This window comes from Salvia splendens, chromosome 15 (genome assembly GCF_004379255.2).
Source record: "Salvia splendens isolate huo1 chromosome 15, SspV2, whole genome shotgun sequence".
NCBI lineage: Eukaryota > Viridiplantae > Streptophyta > Magnoliopsida > Lamiales > Lamiaceae > Salvia > Salvia splendens.
Window position 1 is genome coordinate 26,429,912 of NC_056046.1, and position 10,829 is coordinate 26,440,740.

Sequence of the window (10,829 nt, forward strand, 5' to 3'; positions counted from 1 at the left end):
GTCCCAAGGAGAACAAAAAGATTCAGGGGACGTACAAGAATCACAAAAAAAGCGGGCAGCCATGATGGTGATGTACCCTCAGAAAAATCAGTGGATAGAAAAGAGAAGAATTAATCCAGGATCTCCAAGAAAAGATTATTCCCATAATGGTTTCCCGACTTCTGAGCTGATCAAGTTGAAAAAGACATCAAAACCACTTGATCCAGTCATTTGCAAAGGTGGCAACGGGAACCAGATGAAGGATGACTATGAGGAGGAAAGGAAACTGCCAAACCAAAGGCACCATGGTCTAGAAATTATCAATTAGGCAAAAAGTACTACTTCTCAAGTTTTGGTGGGAATCAAAGCAAGCCAAATTCAGAAGAGCAAGTGCAAACTTGCAGCTCAACCGATCCACCACATCCTGAGGATTACAAAGTTTCAGGGAGTATCTTGCCTTATAACTTTCTCTTCGACTATCCATCTAAAAAGAATGGGAAATAAATCGACAGTATATGTGGGAAAAGAAATCCCACTAACTAATATTCAGCCTGATCAAGTGAATAAATAGTTGCTAGACTATTCTCGGAAATTTACGTACTTAGCTCAATGCACATGTGCGAGCAAGGTACTTGATCAAGTTAATTCTGAGAATTTGCCTACAACCTCAAATAAAGGTACTTTGGACGTATCTAAAGGAGATATGAATTTCAACGCAATACTTTTCAGAATCTTGAAAACCTCCGCCAGTACTCCAGAAAATCTTTTGTTTTGTTTTTTGCGTGTTTTATTTTCGGATAAGGATTTGACTGAATAGGTAAGAGAGAGGAAATTACTTTAAAATTTTGTTTTTAACCGAAAAAGGTAAAAAGTGGGGGAAATATGGAAAATTTCAAAATTCAGAGTTTGGCACGGAAGTCAAACGGTCGCTGACATCATGGAGACCCTTCCCTCCCCCCTTTCTACCTCTATTCATAAAACTTCCTCCTCTCTCTAACTTTTTCACATTTCAACAAACCCTTAGCTTTCTCCAACCTCCAAAATTCCTAACTTCTTATCTCTCAATTTTAGACGCAAGCATCCCACACCACCACCCATGGACAAATCATCCACCAGCTATTCTAAGAAACACTCAGCAGGGCGATGAGCACGATTGATTCCGTCGACTCCTCACCCGAAAATTATGACACCGCCGACTACCCAATCAATGGTATCACCAACTTCTGGTACGTCTCAGCCAACGGAGACGTCCATGAGTAGTACGTACCTTAGAATTCTTGGAAACGTAATGGGAAAGTTCGTTCCGAGTGACAAAATGAGTGAGGTTTTCTCCAATTTGGCCGATAGATTTAAGGAAGAAGAAAGTCGAGTTACTCCCATTCCCGTCGGAACCCCAATCAGGGAATTGGTCCCGAGAGAACCAGCGGCACAACCCCCCAGCACATCGACTGCCTTTCGGGATCAAACCCTCATGTCGGAAACAACCAGAACCGCCGACAATCTTGAACAAAAGGCGGAAATCGAAGAAGGGGTGGAGTCCAGCGAGGAAGGAAACAGTCGAGAAAAGGGAGAAACCGATGAAGGGAATGAAAGAGAGATTCGGAAGACAGTTGGTGAAGAATCCACAGGGTGGGCATTAGAAGTGGTGAATGTGGAAGAAATGGAGTCAGACGATGATATGGAGACCCTGAGTGAGAGGGCGAGAAGAAGAAGTTTTCGTACACAACGGGGGCTGGATAGAGAGGAACTAAGAAGCATGCGGGAAGAGGCTGCAGTCTTGGCAGCCGCAAAAAGAGAAGCATCACAAAGAAAGAGAAGGGGGAAGCGGGTGGCAACCCCAAGCCAGCGTAGAAAATCAAGACCGGCATCTTTGGGGGTAGTGATCCGGAAAGTTGTTGCCAGCCCCACCAAATCATTTCACCATCAGGAGGAATTACGCGGGGGGAGTGTCAGAGTCAAGACCAGCGCAATCCGGAAGAAATAATTCACTATCCCTTATTGTAGATGATATGCGTCAAGGAACAATTTGTGGGCTGTATTAGAGGAATCGGTTTTAGGTGGTTACTAGAACATGCACCTTGTGAGGTGCCGGTGAATCTGGCGAAGGAATTCTTTACATCCTTCAATTTTGAGTACACCATCAACTTGGATGAAGAGTCCATCTATTTCAGAGTATTCAATCAAAAGGTGGTGATGAGCCTTAGGGAATGGTCATTGCGACTGGGTTTGCTGAGCCCTGAAGAGGACAAAAGGTGAGATTGGTCTCTGCGAGAGATTGGCCAACCGAAATGCACGGAGGAGTTCAATGCTAAGGAGGCGTGGAATCTAGTAGGGGCCAAGGGTGCAAAACCTTTCAAGACAAGTGAGTCGACATGAGAAGCAACCTCCTAGGTCATATCAACACCACAGTCACCATGATCGAATTGTATTTTATGTGGTGCATGATCAACAAGGTCAAGGTACATGTAGGGTACTGGCTAGCCTATTCATGTCACAAGATAGCTCATCACCCTGTTTACGATCTATACGCTTGCCACCTGCTGGGAGCGTATTTGATAAGGAATGTTATACCAAGGCTGACAATCGCAAGATCCTCTATCGAGATGTGCGAGGATCCAGAGTGGTTTGATCATTCTCATCTCATTAACATCGGAGTTGTCGAGAGGAAAGGGGATGCAGTGGTATTTTGTAAGCATGAGCAATCGGGGGGAGAAAGTGAGGAGAAGGCTAGCGAAGAGGATAATGAGCCCGAAGAGGCTGCAGAAGGGAACACTCCTTCAGAGAGACCATCTCCCACCAGGACAAAACAAGAAACTCCCAAGTTGCAACCACAGAGAAGAAGTCAGAAGGCACGGAGGAGAAATGGCAGAGGATAATTGAGTTCATGATGCAAAAATTTAGCGAGGCCAATGAAAAGAAACAAGCGTTTCTCGAGCTCCAGAATGAAAATATGACTCAAACACTCTCTCTGATTGAGAGAATGACAAATTTGGCGGAGCAGAATAATCAATTGGCTCTCCAACTCTTATCCGCTACCTCTACCTCAAAAGGAAACCAACCCTAGGAAACCACTCCAGAGACAACCTCGACCAGGACACTAAGAAGAAGGAGGATCACCACCACCACCACCACCACCAGCTAACCACCATCTGACCTACTGACCTCTTCCACGGCCAAGAGGATCAAGTTGGAGAACCAAGTAAACTTTAATTTCTGGTTAATATTTAGCTCTCTTCAGCTTGAGCATGATCCTTTCTGCCTATATATATATGCTGACTATGCTTCTACCCACATGTTTACTTGTTTGCTGCTTGTTTATTTGTGTTCTTCTCCTACTTAGTCCAGAGTCTGGTCAAGTGTGAGAAGTTTATCTGATTTTCTTGCTATTATATTTGTGTATGTTTTGTGTTCTTCCCACACTTAGCCCATCGCAAGGTCTAAGTGTGAGAAGTTTTTGTTAAAGATATGTTTGTGTAGTTTGGGTTTTTTGTCTGTTCTTCTCACACTTAGCCCACTTCTTGGTCTAAGTGTGAGAAATTTCTCTGTTGTTTCTGTTTTAGTTGTGCATGTTTAGAGTTTGACATCTTTTTTTATCTTCTCCCACTAAGCTCACTGTTTGGTCTAAGTGTGAAAAGTTTGTTTCTTTGTTTTGACACTAACAACACTGTTTTCCACTTCATCAAGTCACTTGAGGACAAACTGTAATGAAGTGGGAGGGGGGAAATAGTTGGTGTAGTTAGTGTCAGCGTTGTGTGTTTTGTTTAGCTAGAAATCTTCTGTCAGGTGTTTTTGCTCTACGTGTTTCTAGATAAGAACTGGTTTAAGAAAATAATGGCAAGATTCTCTTAGTAAGAGTGATTGAAGAGAGAATACACATTGATTTGTGAGATTCCCTTCTTTAATAAACCAAAATCTGCTTGGAAGATGTGAGAAAGATGAAAGTAGCTTTAATCTAATCCCTCTGTGAAGCCCTCTAAAATGTGAGTTAAAAATAGAGAGACTGTCATTGATGCTTAGAGGGAAATGACACAAGCTAGTGAGGACTAATTCTTTCGAATCATGCGAACCTGCCTCATTGCAAAGGCATCCCCTAGTTACAACTTTTGAGCATAAAGTATGATCATCCATTCTTTGGAAGCCCTAAGCCTTCATGTCATGTGAACAAGGGGATAGGCTAGGGCAACTCACCATCCGGAATAGGAAATAAGTTGTGAAACAGGGGAGTATAAAACAGAAATTTAGAAAGAAAACGGGCAGGAAACATTGTAACCTGACCCAGAAAAAAAGAGAAAGATAGAAAAAGAAAATTAGAAAATGGGCAGGAAGAATGTATAACCCAACCCACAGAAAAAAATAGAAAGAAAAAAGAAAAAAAAAAGAGAGGGCAGGAAATGATGAAACCTGACCTTATGAAGAAGTTAGAAAAATAAGGCCAAATTGGCCAAGGGTAGTTCCAAGGTTTCAGATTGTACATAGGGAGGTTGTACTAGTTTTGTCCCTAAGTTCACATGTCCTTCATACTTCTATATACCTTATGAATTTAGAACCCATAGGACTCTCACCTTTATACATTACAACCATTTCCCCATTAAAACCTAAATAAAGACTTTAAGGAGTTAGCTTATGTCAACATAACTCGAGCATCAATGGTATGACAAAATGAATGAGAGAATGGTCCTAACAATTCTGGTGAGGACTGAGTGACCGAGTGAATCCAACAGTTGGAAAGATAGAAGCTATCTTGACAAACGGACAAGCATGATTAGGTAGAATAGGGGAGGGAAAGGAATCTGAGACTGTAGACGATTGGATTAACCTTAAGCTTATGGGGACGATTGCCAAACAACATAAACCAGTTTTTTCCTTTCTACCTTTGAAATGTGTTTAGTTGCTTATGTGTTCTTCCTTTCTAGGTCGTTTACATATTTGTGTTATTTTTAAGTTGTTTTAAATAAGAACCATGCGTTGAAACTTGCCTCTTTCCTTTTCTTTTCTTTCATACTTGAGGACAAGTATGAGTTAAGTGTGAACAATTTGATGAGGCTCGTTTCATGCATGTGTTCTGTGGTAAAACTACATCAAATTCTGTAACTAACGTCCAATTTTGAGCCAGGTGCGTGTGAAAATCCGTCATATTCGGAAAAGGAACAGATCAGTTGGGCGGATGAACAAATCAAGAAAAGAAGTAAAAAACTGCAGCATTGAGTTGATCAAGTTAAGAATCGAGTGGAGCTAGCAGAAGTCCTCCAAATGGGAGATAGAGTTGAAGACCCCACTAATGCACTTTTTATTAGCACTATAAATACCTGCAAGTATATAGAGTAGGAATAGTATAGTTAAAGGTCAGTACCGGATATCGATCACGGGGAAAATAATCACAGACTGCCTTCCCTCTTCTAAAACTCAATTACTATTTGGAAAAACCGAAAGATTTGAAGATTTTTGAAAACAAAACAATTCGAAAGCAAGTAAACAACTAATTGCAAATAAATCATGGAGATAATAGTATAGAGATAAGAGAATTCCAGGGATGTGCGTTCACAGTTATGGTTATACAAATTCCAACTACAATACCCTAGCACAGTTCTTACTTTGATAGAATGAGTCATCTAGTTTATGCTCATGCGATGCAAACGTTGGTTACAAACATTAGGGTTGAAGGGAAAACAATTGGAACATAAAACTAAAGCAGATAAAACTCAAAGGTTGAATCCTTGTAGCTTTGATGTTCTTGAATCCTTCTCCAACTCCTTGCACAATGAAGCACTCTCACTTTTAATCTCTATAAAGTATGTTGCAAAAAGAAGATTATTTTGATAAAGCTTGAGGGGCTATATATAGGGAGAAATTTGAGCTCCTCAAAATATGGAAAAAGGTTGCAAAATATAGTAAACCTTGGAGAGAAAATTAGGACAAATCTGCTCACCGCTATTTTGAGGCGGATCGTTGCACCTTGGCCAGCGGTCGCCAAGCATTAATCTGAGGCTTATGACTCTTGGGTGGGGGTCTCGAAACGGACCGCTACAGATATGGTGGTCGTCGGCAGTGTTGCAGCGGTCGCTGGACGCTACCAGAAACTGCAGATTTCCTACTTCGCGTTTTGACTCCCTTTTAAGCTCAAATATGCACATTTCTCACAAAACATGTCAAAATACCAAAACATATAAAATATGCAAATAATGGACATGTAATGCAACATTGACACTCAAAACAGACCAAATAATGACCTTAAAACCGTGCAAAATTCAAGCGTATCAACTCCCCCCAACTTACATTCTTCTTTGTCCTCGAACAAAACATAAAAGACATAAGAATAGACGCACAGAATGCATAAGGACTAGACGCTGTAATTGCCTCAAAAGATGGAAGAATAGATTAAGAATGTATTAACGCAATCAAATCAAGCAAGGCTTATTAGTTCACTTTCATTACTAACTCGTGGAACATCTTGAAATCATGCACTCACATGTGGCAAACTTCCAAAGATGGGAAGTGATTTATCTTTCACTCTCAAAGTGTATATGGCAAAGTGTATCTCTCAAATCATGCATCATACAAAGTTTACCATAGGCTTGCTAAAAGTCTTATCCATCCTCTACTAGATGTGATTAAGAATCAAAAGTCCGAAAGGTCTTTATTTTTTGTTGTAACGTAGGCTCTTTGGTAGGTGAGAAATATTTGGCTAAAAAGTGACTTCAAAAATAAAAAAATCACAAGTAGAGTAAAAATAACTCCACTTTCTAATAACCCAAGACATTTTTAACATTTTAATTTTCTCCTTCAACTCACTTTCTAAACCTTTGATTTTTCTCTATTTTCTTTACAACCTTTCACAACTTTTTCTTTTCTTTCTTTTTTCGTTAGCATCCTTTCTAAGATTAAGCACACATTTTGATTTTTTTCTATTTCACAACTTGCACTTTTCTATGTTTAAGCACACTACTTTTTATAATTTTCCTCCTTGTCTCTCCAATTCCTTTACAAAAGATAAAAACTAAACTAACCCAAGAAATTGTCCCCATTTATTTTGGCTTACAAAGAATTTGCTTAAAGGCTCAAAATTGGCTCCAAAGGGAAAGAGGGTTGAAAATTTGGGAATAAAAGTAGCTAAGAAAATATGGCCTAACATCCTCCTAAATCAACTTAAACACTATGTAAACTTAGGCAGACTAGGAGCAAATTCTAGAAACATATATATGCATGTAGATAAATCACCCAAGAAAGAAATTAGGCTCAAATCTCACAAGGTATAAGCATGATTCAAGGCGAACAAGCAATTCACTAATTGTGCACCTTTTCACCAAACCATCATATCAAAACGTCAAGCCATACTTAAACATGGATGGAATTAAATATCATCGGCAACTCGGTCTAATGTGTCCCTAAGCATGCGTGTTTCTAAGTTCTTCATGCTAAGTTCATGACATGGATTCACCTTCGGGATTTTAAAACAAAAACTTAAACTAAAAACCTAAAACAAAAACACTAAACTCACGGTCCACCATTTCATCCCCCGAAACTTATTTACAACAAAGTGTAAAATAAGTTTGTAGAGTCAGTCGGTAGGGATGTGAGGAAACTACTAAAAAGAAAGAATACCTTGAAAAATTCACGTAGAGGTTGGACTGGATGAAAATTCGAAAAATTTGAAATCATTTCCTGCCCTCTCTTTTCTATCTTCTTTTCTAAGGCTAAGGGATTCCAAAGAAGAGATGATCATAGTTGAACCTTAAAAGGTGTAAATAGGTGGTGTCTTTACACTGAGGCAGGTTTATATGGTTCGAAAGAATTTGGCTCAACTTGTTATTCCTATTGCCTTTAGTCCTTGCTAACCTATGTCATTTTCCTCTAAGCATCAATGGCAGCCTCTCTGATTTTTTTTCTTTTGGTAGAAAGTGTTCTACTCTAGCTTATAACTCACATTTTAGAGGGCTTCACAGAGGTTTAGATTAAAGCTACTTCCATCGTTTTTACATCTTCCAAGCAGATTTTAGTTTATTAAAGAAGGGAAACTCACAAATCAACATGTATCCTCTCTTCAATCACTCTTACTAAGGAAATCTTGCCATCATTTTCTTAAACCAGTTCTTACTTGAAAACACAAAAGCAAAAACAACTAACAAAAGATTCCTAACTAAACAAGTCACAAAACTTTGACACTAACTACACCAAATGTTTTTCCCTTCCCACTTCATTACAGCTTGTCCTCAAGTGACTTGATGAAGTGAAAAACAGGGTGGTTGGTGTCAAAAGCAGAGAACAAACTTCTCACACTTTAGACCAAGCTGTGGGCTAAATGGGAGAAGATAAAGCACATTAAACAGAAAACATAACAACAAAAACAAAATAAACAGAGAAACTTCTCACACTTAGACCAAGAAGTGGGCTAAGTGTGAGAATAACAGACAGAAAATCAAAAATACACAAACACATCTTTCTGTTAACAAAAAATTCTCACACTTATACCAGGCAGTGGGTTAAGTGGGAGAAGAACACAGAATAAACATAAACATATTATTAAGGAAAATAGATAAACTTCTCATACTTAGACCTGGCACTGGGCTAAGTGGGAGAAGTACGCATATAACGACAGTAAACATATAAGCATGCGGGAGAAGCATAGTTAGCACATATATACAGGTAGAAGGATCATGCTCAAGCTTAAAAGAAGCAAAATTAGAACCAAAAACTAAAGTTTACTTGGTTCTGCTAGCTTAGCCCTTTTTTGGCTCCCATGGGAGCCAAAGTGTTTGGTTCTCTTGGTCGCAGATGAGGCGAGATCGGCAGGGGATGGTGGTTGGTTTTCTTTTCCTAGAGGTTCCCACTAGTTTGGTATCTGAGACATTCTGGGGAGGTTTATTCTTACTTGCAACTGAACTTGACGGCAAGGGTCGATGAGAGGCTTGGGTTTACCCCTTCCATACAGGAGATCATCCCGACAACAATGTCGACCAGCTTGATCAATTGCTCCCTTCGAGCCTTCAGCATAGCTTTTTGCTTCGCATTTCCTATCACCAACATATCCACCGTTTCCTCCATTCTGCTTTTCCAGTCATCAGATGCAGTTGCTTCCTCATCGTCCGTCTCCGTCAGATCATAGATCTCTCTAATGGGATTTTCTTGGGGCTCCCTATTAGCCGCCTCTGCAGGAACTTGCAGTGGTTCTCCCAATTCTTGCGTTTCTTTGGATATCCATTCCCTCTCTTTTCCACTCATCTTCCGAATCACCTCAGATGCAATTTCCTCAAACGTTTGACCGTTGCTGAACCAGAGTGAGGACGACGATGTCGGACTGGTCTTGATGCTCGATTGAGTTGCAGCTTTGCTCGAACTCTTACTGGAGCTAGTCTCTTCTGCAGTGATTCCGTACTTCCTCAACTTGGCTATCGCCTCTCTGATGATATCAGAGCACAAGTTGCCAGCGGACGTCTCCGGTGGCCGCGACGTACCCACATTCGGGATCTATACTGGCTGTGCAGTTGGAGGCGTTGTACCCTCCGGTCGGGGAGTTGTGGGAATCAACCGAAGTCGGTGTTTGGTGGAAGATTTTTGTGCCTGACTTGATGCAATTTCCTCAAACGTTTGACCGTTGCTGAAACTGAGTGAGGATGACGATATCGGACTGGTCTTGATGCTCGATTGAGTTGCAGCTTTGCTCGAACTCTTACTGGAGCTAGTCTCTTCCGCAGCGATTCCATAATTCCTCAACTTGGCTATTGCCTCTCTGATGATATCGGTGTACGAGTTGCCAGCGGACGTCACCGGCGGCCGCGACGTACCCATATTCGAGATCTATGTTGGCTGTGCAGTTGGAGGAGTTGTACCCTCCGGTCGGGGAGTTGTGGGAATCAACCGAAGTCGGCGTTTGGTGGAAGATTTTTGTGCCTGGCTTGATGCAGATGGCTTGTCCATTTTTTTGGCTAAGAAGATGTTTTGCAGAAGATTGAGAGTGAGAGGTTAGGGTTTGACGCTTGTTCTTTTTCTTTGAGGAGAAGCGGTCTAATTTATTTGCCGAGATATGAAAAGACAGGATGAAGTGCGTTTAGATATCGATGTAGGAAGGTGAAACGATCTCTATGACGTCAACGTCTGTTCGCCTTTCTGCGCCAAAATTCAAAATTCGATTATTTATAATATTCCTTTTATTTTTTTCCTCTTTTAGCTTTGTCCCGGTTAAAAGGCAAAAGCTGCACAGTAATTTTCTTTTTCACTTAATTACTAAAACCATGCTTCGAATAAGGTAAAATTAAAATATTTTGTGAAACACTGGTAGAAAATCTTCAAAATTAATTTTCATTTAAATTCCTACCAGGTGTGTCCAAAACTTTTGAAAATATTTGTGTTATTTTCTAAAAACCCATCTTTTGAACTTCTTCTTCGGCTGGAAGGGGAGTACAATCTCGTTGTGTCGTACGAGCTCCTTTTTGGCGAGTTCCTCTACCTCCTCAGTGGCAGGCCGCTGCGGGGTATGCGATGGTCCGCCAGGCGTTGGACAGATTCCATTCTGTGGTCCAGCGGCGGGGTGTGCGGCGGTCCGCCGGATGTCGGTCAGTCCCCAGATTTCACTCCGGAGGCGCTGTCATCGTTCGAGACGGCAGTGGCAATTATGGTTATTCCGGCCTTGAGGTTGTTCAACCTTGCTTCCACGACCCTAATCTTGGTATCATTGGCTTTCCTATCTTGCACTAGCACCTCCAAAAACACAAAAACAAATTAACTAAAATTAAAAACAAAAAGCAATTAAAATCCAAAGTAATAAAATTGTCCGTTTGAAGATATCAATCACAAAGTGAATGTAGTCCACGACAACGGTGCCAAAAACTTGATGCATTTTTTATTAGCAATATAAA